General features: G+C 41.6%; 1 protein-coding gene across 3 annotated transcripts in view; it reads right to left on the reverse strand.

The window, feature by feature from the left end:
• SESTD1 (SEC14 and spectrin domain containing 1) overlaps positions 1-7393 on the reverse strand; it is a 153440-nt gene extending 146047 nt beyond the window's left edge. For 2 of the 3 annotated variants that reach the window (XM_060106080.1, XM_060106078.1), the window contains exon 1: positions 7106-7393. The gene's annotated coding sequence lies outside the window, so the exon portion shown is untranslated. Of the gene's footprint in view, positions 1-6220; positions 6281-7105 lie in introns of all 3 variants that reach the window. The other variant, XM_060106079.1, reaches the window with a different exon arrangement.
• Positions 7394-16419: the final 9026 nt, after the last annotated feature.

Genomic DNA, 16419 nt, shown 5'->3' on the forward strand with positions numbered 1-16419 from the left:
GAGGATCCCACATGCCGCGGAGCGGCTGGGCCCGTGAGCCACAACTACTGAGCCTGCGCGTCTGGAGCCTGTGCTCCGCAACAAGAGAGGCCACAACAGTGAGAGGCCCGCGCACCGCGATGAAGAGTGGCCCCCGCTTGCCGCAACTAGAGAAAGCCCTCGCGCAGAAACGAAGACCCAATGCAGCAAACATAAATAAATTAATAAACTTCTACCCCCAACATCTTAAAAAAACAAAACAACAGAAAAAACAAGACCAATATATATGCTGTCTACAAAAGACCCACTTCAGACCTAGGGACACATACAGACTGAAAGTGAGGGGATGGAAAAAGATATTCCATGAAAATGGAAATCAAAAGAAAGCTGGAGTAGCAATACTCATATCAGATAAAATAGACTTTAAAATAAAGAGTGTTACAGGAGACAAGGAAGGACACTACATAATGATCAAGAGATCAAACCACGAAGAAGATATAACAATTATAAATATATATGCATCCAACATAGGAGCACCTCAATACGTAAGGCGACTGCTAACAGCTAAAAAAGAGGAAATTGACAGTAACACAATAATAGTGGGGGACTTTAACACCTCACTTACACCAATGGACAGATCATCCAAACAGAAAATTAATAAGGAAACACAAGCTTTAATGACACAAGAGACCAAATAGATCTAATTGATATTTATAGGACATTCCATCCAAAAACAGCAGATTAGCCTTTCTTCTCAAGTGCACGTGGAGCATTCTCCAGGATAGATCACATCTTGGGTCACAAATCAAGCCTCATTAAATCTAAGAAAACTGAAATCATATGAAGTATCTTTTCTGACCACAACACTATGAGATTAGAAATCAATTACAGGAAAAAAACCCATAAAATACACAAACACATGGAGGCTAAACAATACATTACTAAATAACCAAGAGATCACTGAAGAAATCAAAGAGGAAATAAAAAAATACCTAGAGACAAATGACAATGAAAACATGATGATCCAAAACCTATGCGATGCAGCAAAAGCAGTTCTAAGAGGGAAGTTTATAGCAATACAATCCTACCTTGAGAAACAACAAACATCTCAAATAAACAATCTAACCTTACACCTAAAGGAACTAGAGAAAGAAGAACAAACAAAACCCAAAGTTAGTAGAAGGAAAGAAATCATAAATATCAGAAAAGAAATATATGAAATAGAAACAAAGAAAACAATAGCAAAGATCAATAAAACTAAAAGCTGGTTCTTTGAGAAGACAAACAAAATTGATAAACCTTTAGCCAGACTCATCAAGTAAAAGAGGGAGAGGACTCAAATCAATAGAAATGAAAAACGAGAAGTTACAACAGACACCACAGAAATATAAAGCATCCTAAGAGACTACTACAAACAACTCTATGCCAATAAAATGGACAACCTGGAAGAAATGGACAAATTCTTAGAAAGGTATAACCTTCCAAGACTGAACCAGAAAGAAATAGAAAATATGAACAGACCAATCACAAGTAATGAAATTGAAACTGTGATGAAAAATCTTCCAACAAACAAAAGTCCAGGACCAGATGGCTTCACAGGTGAATTCTATCAAACATTTAGAGAAGAGCTAACACCCATCCTTCTCAAACTCTTCCAAAACACTGCAGAGGAAGGAACACTCCCAAACTCATTCTATGAGGCCACCATCACCCTGATACCAAAAACAGACAAAGATACTACAAAAAAAGAAAATTACAGACCAATATGACTGATGAATATAGATGCAAAAATCCTCAACAGAACACTAGCGAACAGAATCCAACAACACATTAAAACACAATGATCGGGCCTCCCTGGTGGCGCAGTGGTTAAGAGTCCGCCTGCCGATGCAGGGGATACGGGTTCGTGCCCCGGTCTGGGAGGATCCCATATGCCGCGGAGCGGCTGGGCCCGTGAGCCATGGCCGCTGGGCCTGCGCGTCCGGAGCCTGTGCTCCGCAACGGGAGAGGCCACAACAGTGAGAGGCCCACATACTGCAAAAAGAAAAAAAAAAAAAAAAAAAAACACAATGATCAAGTGGGATTTATCTCAGGGATGCAAGGATTCTTCAATATACACAAATCAATGTGATACACCATATTAACAAACTGAAGAATAAAAACCATCTGATCATCTCAATAGATGCAGAAAAAGCTTTTGATGAAATTCAACACCCATTTATGATAAAAGCTCTCCAGAAAGTGGGCATAGAGGGAACCTACCTCAACATAATAAAGGCCATATATGACAAACCCATAGCAAACATCATTCTCAATGGTAAGAAACTGAAAGCATTTCCTCTAAGATCAGGAACAAGACAAGGATGTCCACTCTCACCAGTATTATTCAACATAGTTTTGGAAGTCCTAGCCACGGCAATCAGAGAAGAAAAAGAAATAAAAGGAATCCAAATTGGAAAAGAAGAAGTAAAACTGTCACTGTTTGTAGATGATGTGATACTATACATAGAGAATCCTAAGAGGCCAGCAGAAAACTACTAGAGCCAATCAATGAATTTGGTAAAGTTGTAGGATACAAAATTAATGCACAGAAGCCTCTTGCCTTCCTATACACTAATGATGAAAAATCTGAAAGAGAAATTAAGGAAACACTCCCATTTACCATTGCAAGAAAAATAATAAAATATCTAGGAATAAACCTACCTAGGGAGACAGAAGACCTGTATGCAGAAAACTATAAGACACTGATGAAAGGATGATACAAACAGATGGAGAGATATACCATGTTCTTGGATTGGAAGAATCAATATTGTGAAAATGAGTATACTACCCAAAGCAATCTACAGATTCAATGCAATCCCTACCAAATTACCAATGGCATTTTTTACAGAACTAGAATGAAAAATCTTAAAACTTGTATAGAGACACAAAAGACCCTGAATAGCCAAAGCGGTCTTGAGGGAACAAAACGGATCTGGAGGAACCAGACTCCCTGACTTCAGATTATACTACAAAGCTAGAGTAATCATGACAATATGGTACTGACACAAAAACAGAAATATAGATCAATGGAACAGGATAGAAAGCCCAGAGATAAACCCATGCACCTATGGTCAACTAATCTATGACAAAGGAGGCAAGAATATACAATGGAGAAAAGACAGTCTCTTCAATAAGTGGTGCTAGGAAAACTGGACAGCTACATGTAGAAGAATGAAACTAGAACACTCCCTAACACCATACACAAAAATAAACTCAAAATGGATTAGAGACCTAAATCTAAGACCAGACACTATAAAACTCTTAGAGAAAAACATAGGAAGAACACTCTTTGACATAAATCACAGCAAGATCTTTTTTGATCCACCTCCTAGAGTAATGGAAATAAAAACAAAAGTAAACAAATGGGTCCTAATGAAACTTCAAAGCTTTTGCACAGCAAAGGAAACTACAAACAAGACGAAAAGACAACCCTCAGAATGGGAGAAAATATTTGCAAACGAATCAATGGACAAAGGATTAATCTCCAAAATATATAAACGGCTTATGCAGCTCAAAATTTAAAAAAAACCCAATCCAAAAGTGGGCAGAAGACCTAAATAGACATTTCTCCAAAGAAGATATACAGATGGCCAAGAAATACATGAAAAGCTGCTCAACATCACTAATTATTAGAGAAATGCAAATCAAAACTACAATGAGGTATCACCTCACACCAGTTAGAATGGGCATCATCAGAAAATCTACAAACAACAAATGCTGGAGAGGGTGTGGAGAAAAGGGAACCCTCTTGCTCTGTTGGTGCGAATGGAAATTGATACAGCCACTATGGAGAACAGTATGGAGGTTCCTTAAAAAACTAAAAATAAAATGACCATATGACCCAGCAACCCCACTACTGGGCATATACCCAGAGAAAACCATAATTCAAAAAGACACATGTACCCCAGTGTTCACTGAAGCACTATTTACAATAGCCAGGTCATTAAAAAAAAAAAAAAAAGAAAAGAAACTACTATAAATTAAACAGACATTTTTCCAAACAAGATATATAAATGGCCAATAAGAACATAAGATGCTCAACATCATTAGCCATTCGGGAAATGCAAATGAAAACCACAAGATACCACCTCACACCCACTAGAATGGCTATCATCAAAAAGACAACTTTGACATGGGTTGGAGAAAATGCACCCCTCATACTTTGATGGTGGGAATGTAAAATGATGCAGCAGCTATGGAAAATAGTTTGGCAGTTCCTCAAACAGTTACAGTTACCTTGTGACCCAGCAATTCCACAGCTAATTATATACCCAAGAAAACTGAAAACACATGTCCACACAAAAACTTGTAGATGAGTGGTCATAGCATTATTTCATACTAGCCAAAAAAGTGGAAACAACTTAAATGTCCATCAACTGATGAATGGATAAACAAAATATGGCATATCTATACAGTGGGACATTATTCAGCCATAAGAAGGAAGTATCTTGATACATGCATAATATGCATGAAACCTGAAAACATTACGCTCAGTGAAAGACACAAAAGGCCACATATTGTATGATTCCATTCATATGAAATGTCCAGAACAGGCAAATCCATAGAGACAGAAAGTAGACTGGTGGCTGCCAACTGTGGATGAAGGGGAATGGGAGTGGCAGTAATGGGTACAAGGGTTTCTCTTCAGGATGTTCAAAACATTCCTTGAATTAGTGATGAGGTTTGCACTACCTTGTGAATACACTAAAACCACCAAATTGTACGTTAAAAAAGTGAATTCTACAGTATGAGTTATATTTTAGTAAAAGAAAACTATTCTAGAAATTTAAGTTTCTGCTACTTTATTTATTTTTGACCATGTTGGGTCTTCGTTGCTGCGCGCGGGCTTTCTCTAGTTGTGGCGAGCGGGGGCTGCTCTTCATTGCGGAGCGCGGGCTTCTCATTGCGGTGGCTTCTCTTGTTGCCAACCATGGGCTCCAGGCGCTCGGGCTACAGTAGTTGTGGCATGAGAGCTCAGTAGTTGTGGCTTGCAGGCTCTAGAGCGCAGGCTCAGTAGTTTTGGCACACGGGCTTAGTTGCACCACGACATGTGGGATCTTCCCAGACCAGGGCTCGAACCCGTGTCCCCTGCATTGGCAGGCAGATTCTTAACCACTATGCCACCAGGGAAGTCCCTCTGCTACTTTTTAATAGTTAATATCCTACTTTTTTCAGGAGGCTCTTCCTGCTGCTTGTAACAGCTATGAAAGGTCTTTGAAGTTAGATGTTACACAGATGAATGGTATTTTTAGTAAAGTGAAACTACTAATTATGCCAGAGAAACTTTCTGCAGATCAGATTAATTTGGTATTATTTTATTTCTTCAAAAGAAAAGTCCTTATTAATATCGTTTGTTTTTAGGGAGTAGAGAGAGGTTCAAGGAGTCTTTATAGAGTACATTAAAAAAAAGCTAAAATATAGTATTTTGTTTTTAAATTAGTGAACATTTAGTTTTCACACATGCCCATCAATCAACTAAAACACAAGCAGATGGAACTTTGCAATCTCTACCTCTTTCCATGTTCTGCATTCTGCTGTCAGATTCTAGGTCCATCACCAGCTCCTTCCAATTATTATTCACAGGAGTTTCAATGCTGGGTAAACTATTTTAAGTGCAATCAATTCATTCCCTAATGCTGGGTAATTTACAGAGTAGGCCCAATTTTTAAGGTTAAATTTAGTCTAGATTGTTTGAATAAATATACAACAAAATGATTTCCTCGAATTTGGAATACAAAAACAATCTATAGAGTTGTGTAATGCTTTCTAAGTCCTTTGGGAATTTTTTCCTGAATTCGGTCATGGGGTAAAGACAGTCACTAACTTTTGTCCACACAAAAGTATTATGTATAAAAGCTTCCTGGTTCTAGAACAAAGAAGTACTTTATTGCTCAAAGCAGAAGGCAGATATTTTCCTTCCATTTAGTATTGTTATACTAAAATAGCATACCAATGAAACCAGCTAGGTAACAGCATGACCCAAGGTATGTAAACAAAGATATTGTTCTTCATTTTGTATTCTTCCTTGGGGGGAAGAAAAAGTTTCTCACATCTAAGCAAATAAGGTTCATCAAGCCAGAGTAAAAACTAAGGGTTACTATTTCCCAATATGGTGATCTTAATTTGAGGGTCTGCCAACCTATGCTAGCATGCATGGTGGGTATACTTGGCACAGACAAAATGCGAAGAAAGAGGCGACCTGTCAAACAGCTGTATCGAGCTACTCCCTCAACGGCGCTTCCAACTTCTTGGGTGATGTCTGTGTAAGAGAGAAAGATGTCAAAGCACCAAGAAGAGAACCACGGCAGCAGTCGCAGCAGCAGCCAGGTCCAAATGGTGCATCCCAGGGTGAAATGCCACAGGAACCCTCAAGAGCCGGCCAGACTGCGGTTCCTTTCCAATATGAGTCTACCTCACATACAAAAATAAATACACAGCCAGATAACCCTGCCAACCCGCTCTCCCTTCCCGTTGTGACTCCTCCAAAGGCTGGAGGGAGGTTAACAGCCCGCAGGCCCGGGAGAAGCCAAGCCCCACGCCCCGAGGGAGGCGTCCAGGAGCCTCGGTGCAGCCCGGGGGCCTCGGGCGGGCGTCCTCCACCCGCCGGCCAGGACTGGTCACCGGCCACACAAAGGAGCAAGCCGCGGGCGCTGGACACGGGGACTCGCCCAGGAGCCGGGCACCACATTTGGTCCCCGCACGCCGGGTGGACAAGACCCGCCGTTAAATAAGGATTAACGCCCGTACCTGTTGCACGATTCGGGTCCCTTTCACCCAGAAATGAACAAGGGCGCTCAGGAAGGGAGACGCGCGGGCCGCCCGGGCTTTGCGGGCCGCGACCGCACCCGGCAGGCGGCGCGGACGCAGGGGCCGCCCGCGGGGCTCCCACCTCTGGCGCTTGCTTTGTCTGTGGTGGCGGCGGGGGCTGCGGCGGGGCGGGGGCGCCCCTCCCTCAGTCGCGCGGCCCACACTGGGGAAGAAAGCCGGGCCCGCCACCGCCGCCTCCGCCGCCCGCCCGCGCTCCCTGCCCGGCCGCTGGGCCTGCGCGCTCCTCCCGCCCGGGCCGCGCGGCGGCCACACTCACCTGGCTGGCGCTGGCGCTGGCGCTGGCGCTGGCTGCCCGACGTTCCGGGGCTGTGGGGAGGACGCGGGAACGCGAGCAAGGCTCGAGCGGAGGCGGAGGGCGAGGCGGGAGGAAGGCGGACTGAGGGCGGAGCGGGCCCGGGCGGCAGCAGCGGCTCCAGTCACTCGCGGCAAATCGCGTCCCGGCCCCTCTGTGCGTCAGGCAAGGGGCGGCGGCGCGGGAGGCTCGGCGACCTCCCGTCACCCTCGGCCCGACTCGCGTCCGTGCTGCCCCGCGCGCGCCCGGGTAGCAGCGGCGCAGCTACACCGCCCGCACGGGAAGGGGGCGGGGCTGGGAGTCCCACGGGGGCTGGGGATTGGGGGTTGGGCGAGGAGTGGGATTCCGACGCCACCAGGCGGACCCCGCTCTCCTCACCACCCGCCGAGCTTCCAGCTCCCAAGCCCACAGGCAGCGTGGGATTATGGAAGGAGAACTGGGCCTAGAGTCGGGAAGCCTGGACTTAAGAACACCCCCTCCCCTTGACGCCTTGCCTGTCATTTGTTTTCTCTGTCCTCATACTGAAATATGTATGTTCGAGTATATGGTCTCCAAGATTTTCAAAATTCTAACGTTGTCATCCTGTGTTTGTTGGGATTCCTTTACCCCCAAGTACCCACTGCCAGGAGATGCCAGGAGATGGATCTTCCACACAGAGATGTGTGATGTGTCTGAAGGATAAGGCAACTGCAGGGGAATGGGTTGTAGTGAGGAAGAGCTGGATTCAGGGCATTTGTTTTCCTTTGGGGATCTTTCCATTGGACAGTCCAAAATTTATCCACAAATGGCCCTCTGATAATGGCTACTTCCCCATCTTCACCGACACTAGTTATTTTTCTCCAAATGTAGTGACTTCAGAGTCCTTGTTCTTCCAATTTTCTTGCGCAAATCGTTTTTATGTCATTTCCTGAATTCAGTTCAAAAGAGTCATCAGCTAATACACACAGGCTCGGGGCAGCATGTGTTCCCAATCTCAGGCCTTATTACTCACTGTGCCACTCACTTCAGTATCACCTGATTTCTTTAGGAAAAAAAATTTACCATTCCAACAACTAGGCAACTAAGTTTCTCTCTGCTAAAGTTCTCTGATTGAAAATCCCAAGGATTAATACTTCCTCTTATTTCTATGACTGATAATGTCTCCACTACATCAGTCTCTGCCACCATTTAGGTCAAGCCTTGCTAATTTCACTTCTGCTTGTGTTCCAAAGGACTGCTAGGAATGCCCCCAAAACACAGCCTCCCCCTTCAAAGGCTTTCCACCTGGATAATCAGTTTCAAGCAATTACCGTGATATCCAAGGCCATTTATGATCTGATCCACAGATCTCTTCAGCTCCAGCTTTAATTCCCACCACATCTCACGCACAGGCTCTGTCTCTGTGCCTTTGTATATTTTCCTCCATCTGAAATTCATCCCTCATTTAACCGGGTGAACTTCCAGTCTCCTTCAAGATAATAAAGATAATGCATCTTTTCCTCCGCTGAATCTTCCCTGACATCCTGAGCTTTTTCCACCCTCACATCCTCACCCCACACACTTACACTGAATTATTCATTCTTTTCTGCTTTCATGTAAACTTTGATCTATTCTCTATGATAACCCTTAGCACTTTCTTTTTTTTTCCCATTGCTTTGCTTGGTGGTCTTTTCTTACTAGACTGTGAGTTCCTTAAAAGGATGGAGATTTTTGTCTAGTTCATTTTTGGCTCTCAGACATAGCACAGTACTCAGCACTATGAAGGTTTTCTTTAAATATTTGTTCAAGTACTGATGTCACTATTCATTCCAACAAATAGATGTTGAACATCTACTCAACAAGAGGGAAATACACTGCAATCCACAGTCCCTGCTTTCCTTACTTAACCTTCCACAGTATTCTGTTCTTCCTTCCTTTACCATGTGGCATTCTCTGTTTATCATTTTAAACCCTCTCCTATTACCACTCGCATTCTTGGCTTGTTTTAATAAAGCAAGTTCATGCCAAACAATCTATTATAGTAATTCACCAAATATCCCTGCCCTTCCTCTTTCCATACCCTCTTGTTCCACAACAGTGTGGACCCAGTTATTAGATAAGGGGCAACTGCTGCAACAGAAAACACATTATACTATAAATGCAGAGAACAAAGTTTGGGTGCTGTATTTTCCAATAACTACTAAATGAACACAGTTCAATCACTTAAATTCACTAAGCCTCCCCTATGGAGTTCCTTTGGCTCTGTGATTAGGCTTCATTTCTAGTACTTTGTTAATAAGGTAAACATATCCTTCTTTATATATGTATAAATTGAAGGGACAACCAGATCCTTGCAAAGTAGCTGTCCAGCATATGCTTGAACTCTTGAGTGATAAGGAACCACTCACTACCTCACAATAGTATTCATCTTTGAACAGCCCTGCTAGTCCCTACTTGGAACTGAAATGTGTCTTTTTGTAGATTTGGTAGGTAACAATGATATTAGTAGAAAACACCACTGGAATTAAACTCCAAAGTGGTGTGGTCAGATCGTAGTTCTGTAACTTCTAGCTGTATGACTTTGGACAAGCACAGAACAGCTCCAAGTTATGAGTTTGCTCAACTCTAAAAGGGGGAAATAATAACACCTTAAATCATTATCATTAGTATGAATACAATTGTATTAAAGTACCCAGTGAATCTGAATCTGGTACTCAGATGTATTGAATACAGAACAGCCCAATTCCCCTTCCATACACAGCCTTTAAACATCTGAAGTCAGCAACCAGAACATGTGCCTTCTGACACCAGCCTCCATACACAAGCCCCATTCATCTCCTCCATACACTTTCATCTAAACATACCCTAGCGCCTCTTACAATGTGGCATCTAGAACTGAGTCCAGTATTCCAGGTATACAGAGAAGAATACAGACATACAGTTTTCTACATTCTTATGATGTTTCAAAATTCAACTTGATATCACATTCATATCTTTCTACAACCCCACACTGTTCATAAAACAAAAACCCTCGAGTCTTTCTTAGGACTTTAACACATACACACCTGTAAAACCATATCTCCTCCAACCTGTATTTATGCAATTTGTTTTTGGAGACTGAGTGTGGATCTTTGCATGTATTCGTCTTAAATATCACTTTGGAAGTTATGTACCAGAATCCCCTGCCAAATAGAAATCAATGTGAAATAAGAATAACATTTTAAAGACATTCAGGACTGGGCTGTGGGGAGAATCACAAAAGCACTTTAAGCAACTCATTCTTAAATTCCTAAATTCTCTCCTACAACTTCCCTTAGGCTTTTTATTAAATGCCATACTTAAATGTCATCTGAATTTATATAACATCTCATTCATTTTATTTTATTTTTATAATAAGTTAATATTTTATGTGCATATGTTTCCCAAACATCATTCTCTGTAACTTCTGAAGAACTCACTGAGATAAGGTAGACCTGCACTGTTAATGCAGTCTTACTGAAGCTCAGCAGGGTCAGGTAACTTGCTGAACACTCACTCTGCACCAAAATAGGCTTCTTGGAGAAAATGCCCCACCCACACGCCCTGCTGAAGGGGTGGCCCCAGGCAGTACTCTTTTGTGCCTCTGTGGACTACTCCTGGGAGGGCACCTGACCTGTTAAACAGCCAATTCACACCCATTCAAAAATGACCTGGGAAAAAAACTCAATCCAAAAGAGCTGGTCCAGGGACTTTCCTAGTGGCCCCGCGGTCAAGACTCCGTGCTTCCAATGCAAGGGGCGAGGGTTCGATCTCTGGTCTGGGAACTAAGATCTCACATGCCACGTGGGGGGCCCCCACCCAAATAAAAAAGGAGAAAAAAGGGTTGGTCCAATCAGACAATCAACTGGGGAAGCTGGACCCAAAGGGAGGCACAGATGGTAGCCATGGGTGAGAAGGGCTCTGACACATCACCAGTGAGCAGAAGACAATGTCAGCCAATGACTAAGCAGAAAACATCCATTCACTCATCTGCTCAACAAATATTTATTAAGAATTTCCTGTTTTAGGTTCTGGGAATGCAGTATGCAGTATGGACAAAATACACAAAAATTCTGCATGGACCTTGCATTATGGTAAATGGGACAGGCAATAAACAATAAATAAGTAAATCAAATATTGTATTAGAAGGTGGTAAGTGTTGGATAAACATTATGCAGGGCAGGGAACTAGAAAGTGCCAGGGGCTGGGGTACAACTTTCAACCACAGGGATAGGGAAAGCCTCACCGAGAAGGTGACATTTGAGCTAAGGCTTGAAGGAGGTGAGGCACTGAGACTATAGTAAAGAATCCTGAGGGAATCAACTGGTAGTGTGCTGATCAGGAAGCAAACACCAAGAGAAGAGGCAAGCCAGGCAACCCAGAGAGCAGGGCATTCAAAATCTAGCTGGGATCTTTTTAAAAACAAAGCATTCCCGGCACTTCCCCAGGTGTACTAGACCTGAGCCTTTGCAGATGGGACCTCAAAATCTGTATTTTTAAAACACTCCTCAGGTGATTGGGATGCTCCAGCAGGATGAGAAGTCCTACTGATACATTGGGTTCTGAATACCCTTCAAATTCTGTGTTCCAAAAAGCCCAATTCAATTGGCATTCCTCTCCTCCTAAGAAGCTTTGTTGTTCAACTTTCCTGTTATTCCTAGGAAGGAAGCCGGATATCATGGGTGAGATTTCAGTTTTTCTGATTTACATATGTATTCTTTACAAACCAAACAAACAAGAACAAACCCCAACACCCTCTTCCCTGAGGTCACATGTTTGGGTTTCTATATTTTGCAACCAAAATTGCCTAAAAAACCACAGTCACAAAGCCAAACCTGCAGCACTGAGCTAGTATTCATTCTGCAACTCTTGCCTTTGGGAGTATTTAGCACTTCAAAATCAATATTTGAAAAACTGTCAAGGTACTGTATTTTTAAATCTAAAGACACATAGCATATATTTTAATAATGTACACTTAATACATTAGTGAATTTTTAAGAAAAATCTATAATAATTTTATTTAAAAATTACTTTGAGTACTTATTTTATTAATATTTGACATTTTAATTCCAAGCTCAAAACTTCTTTCACTGAGGAAGTTAAAAAAGATCTGGTATTTTTTTTAAATGTACTTTTATGGTTCTGAAATTATATAAATAACTCTTTTAAGGGTAGGGTTTTATTTTGTTTTGTTTGCTTTGTTTTGTTTTGTTTTGCCACCTATTAGTTCAGCATCTAGGCCAATGTATTTGGAGTCCTTTAGACAACAGAACTTTTTCCAAGGCCAACATAGTTTGCATTCATTTGTATCAGGTGGGGTTTTTTTCCCCCAATGACACTTTCACACAATGTTTTTAGTAAACAGGCCAAAGGAAAGAGTAAAAAGCAGTGTTTGATTTTTTCATAAAATCAGCAAAATCTTTTTCTAACAGAACTGACTGCTTTTTCTACTAGTGGAATCTTAGGGTTTTAAAGCTGGAAGACACCCACCTATTCCAACATCCTCATTTTCCTGTGACCTGGAAAAATTAAGCAACATACCCAACACTAGACTTAGTTAACAAAATATCTAGTGTCCAGGCCTCCTGACTACTAGTTGCTGTAAACTGAAAGTTTATGAATACTTGCAGTATCATCTGTATGTGTGTAAATAGATGTGGTGCATAATTTAGGCATAATACAAGTTTTTCTCTTGAACATCAATAGTGCTTTAAAAGTATTCTGAATAATAGAAAATGAAATAAAATTTCAGACTAAGGAGAAGTCCCTAATTTCAGCAACCAACTTACTGTCACTCTTAATTAATATAAGCTTTGTAATAGAGATTAACAAAGGAGGTCAAGTTAAAGGCAAATGGTTTTACATGCTTCTGGCAATATACAATACATTACATAAGAGAGTACAGTAAACTGGCTACGCCAGTTTTTATAGTTCTGTCCAATAAATTTTCTTCCAATAAGTACCACTAAATGTCAATACAATATGTGCTCCAGTAAGTGTTCCTGAGTCAGAACTCTTTGGTTGCAAGTACCAAAGCTAATCTGAACTGGATTGGGGTGGAGGTGTGATGGATTTTCTGGAACAACACTGAGGTAGCTCAAGAGCACTGATGGAAGAACAGCATTTCTGAGGACCTCAGGGACCAGAACCAGAGACCAAAGCAAAGTCAGTATCTTTCTCATCCCCTTCTCCCAAACCTGTTTCTTTTTGACTTGTCTTCAGTCTGTACAATAGCTAAAACTAGTGTTTTAGGCTACAAGAAGAGCCACAGGTTGCACTGGGTGCACAGCCTGCATCTGATGGATAGTTCATGTAGAAAAATATCAGGGGTGGCTAATACTTTGGGTCACACGAATGTTCAAACACTGTGAACAGTAGAACAACCTCCTGGGCGGTGGAGCACTGGGTATCATCACAGGCAGCTCCCATCATGGGAGGAAGTCTCCTCCAAAGGACATAGGGGCATTACCAGCCAAAGGGGAGAGAGGAGAACCAGACTGACAAAACAGTAGATAGTCCCTGCAGGATGTGTACATCTCTAAACCTTGCACTGGAAAGACAATTTTTGTGAAATATTTAATTACCCGCCCAAATATTAAAATTATAATTTCTTCTAGTCTCATAATTAGATATTAAAAATGTACATTCAAGTACCCTATTTTCTGGTTTGTTGATGTGCCTTTAAAACCCTAGCCTAGAAAAATTCTTCAAGTCATTCATGATTAGGATAGAAAAATACAATTTTGCTTAATCAGAATATTTTTACTTATGTGCATTATAGGTCTAAAAAAATTTAGATTTAAAAATAGTTTATTCAAAGCTGAAGAGGTAAAAGCACTTGATTGTCAAGTTTAATCTGCATAGTGAAAGAATCAGGTCTCATTTAAAAGGTATTATTATTAGTTAAGTTATGGAGAAAGTTCTTTAGTTTCTGTTACATGGTATTTCAATATGGGGCTAGGTCCCAGTTATTAGTAAGACAGAAAAGAATGTTAAAAACAAGCTTGGTCCAAGTCATAAGGTTTACTTTTGTTTTTCCAATGTGTTCCAGTCATCACCCTGATTACAAAGTCAACATTTACCTCAGTGATCAAGCAATGTGTTTTGCTCTAGACTCTCAAAATCTGAGGCCAGAGACTAAAGTGTTCCGTCCTAGCTTCAGTTCTTCCATGCTCAGAAATGGCTTTCTTGTCTGGGTGTTTGGTTGTTTGCTTTTTGTTCGGTTTTTTTTTTAAATCCTGTGTTCTTGAACAAAATAGGGACAAACCACGTTTGAAAATAACCTCCAGCCATTGTCCAGGCTCCTTTCACTCCATCACTCTCTCCAGCTGCTCTGGAGAGGTGGTAAAACTCGGCTGTGACTTTAGCAGCTGAATGGCAGCTTGGGAGAAGTCCCAATGCATAAAGTTGGAGTAGGCACTAGCAACACAAAAAGCAAAGGACTGATTTGCTTATGGTATAAAGTGGAAAATGGAAAGAACTGCCTTTTGTATCAGTCCAACTTTTCCTCTCCTTCTAAATAAAACATTATTATGTAACAAAGGGCCTTTAAACAATTTTTTTAAATTGGCAATTTGACAAACACAGATTGTGTCATCCTGGGTTAGAGCCACTTCTTAGGGTGTGGAGTTACTTGATTCTGGCACTGTGGATCAGTGCTCAAAACATGTCATACAAGCTAGGTTCATGCCTCAGTAATATTATCTTAGATTTAGGGGAAGAAAGGAATAAAAAGCATGTTTCCCTTTGGGGACTTGAAGAAAGGGAGCCACAGGGTCCTAGTTGACCATTTTATTCCAAAACCTTAATTTTTGCATAAAAAAGTATGCCAATAAGCCAATAAATGTATCTTATCACCATTCCTAAGATGAAAACACTTATAGTTTAGACTTTTTCATTGTAAAGTATGGCAGCAAATTTGGGACAAGAGCTGTTGCTGGCGCTCAGCTTACTCTCCTGAGAAATGATCCTGCATATTCTGTCTGCACAGAAATTATGCTTAGATGCTTCCATGGTCATTTTAATGTTATACAAGCAACTTTTAAGCATTTTAGTTGGAAAAAAGGTGGAAGTGAACAGAAACATGGGAAAAGACATTCAATGATTTATTTTTTCATACAACCGAAAATGTAGCGCCAGCCTTGCTCTCTTGCCGGAGAGCTAGAGACAAGGTTGAGGACATTATGGGTTTGCTCTCAGTCTCACTGGGAGACAGGAACCCAAACAAACACTCAGTGCAATGTGACACATACTCATCATTAAATTCTTCACGAAAATGCTGTGGAGACCCAGAGAAGAGTCACTGCCAAGGTGTCTAATGAAGGCCTCATGGAGGCTTTGATGCTTGAACTGAGTCTAGAAGAAAGAGTGGGCAGTGTCTAAGCTGGAAAAAGGGAGAAAAAGCAGAAGAAACAATATACACAGTGGCTAAGAGGCACTAAAGAACATGCTACTTGAAGGAGAATTTTGAATATTCTTGCTGTGGCTACATGAGCAGAGAGAGGGTCATTTCAGGGAAGATCAAAATGAGAAGTACCTGTGGGCCAAGGGTAGCAAATTCAACAGACTGCAGAGGCCAGGCAGGTAATGAAAATGATCGAAGCTGAGCAGGTCTAGGTGCAAATGCATTCACTGTGAGTGAATGGCTCACCGGAGAATGAAAAACCTCTAAAAATATTGCGCCAAATTATACTTACCTCCCCAAATGTGACAGATTGCATCTCTCCCCATACCCTTGCCAAGAATGGGTATTTACAGCAATATTTATCGAGTGCCTTCTATTGTGAGGGATGGCATTTAGGAACTGAGGATGCAGCAGTGAATAAAATAAAATTCTTATCCTCATGGAACTTATACTCTAGTGAGGGGCAGACAGACAAAACAAAGAAGTAAAATGTGTAGTTTTTAGATAAATGCTGTGGAGAAAAGTAAAGGAAGGACGACAGAGAGAGAATGGGAGATAGGTTGGATTTTAGATAGGGTAACCAGGAAGGCGTGGCAAAGAAGGTAGCCATTGAACAAAGACTACAGAAGGTATAAGAGGAAACTATGCAGAAGTCTCTGGGGAAAGCATTTCAAGCAGAGGAAACAACAAATCAAAGCCCCTGAGGGGAAGCCGTACCTGCCAGGGCAGGGAGGTGGAAGGGAACAGAGTGAGAGGGAAAGAGATTGTGTTGCGTCTTTTAGAGAATTCATTGAGGCTTTTCCTCTGAGCCATTTGAAAAAATCTTTGAATGGTTTTGAGCAGAGGGATGATAGCCAGGGCTTGTACTTTTAAAGACTCATTCTGGCTGCTGAGTGTA

This window comes from Mesoplodon densirostris, chromosome 8 (genome assembly GCF_025265405.1).
Source record: "Mesoplodon densirostris isolate mMesDen1 chromosome 8, mMesDen1 primary haplotype, whole genome shotgun sequence".
NCBI classification, from domain to species: Eukaryota; Metazoa; Chordata; class Mammalia; order Artiodactyla; family Ziphiidae; genus Mesoplodon; species Mesoplodon densirostris.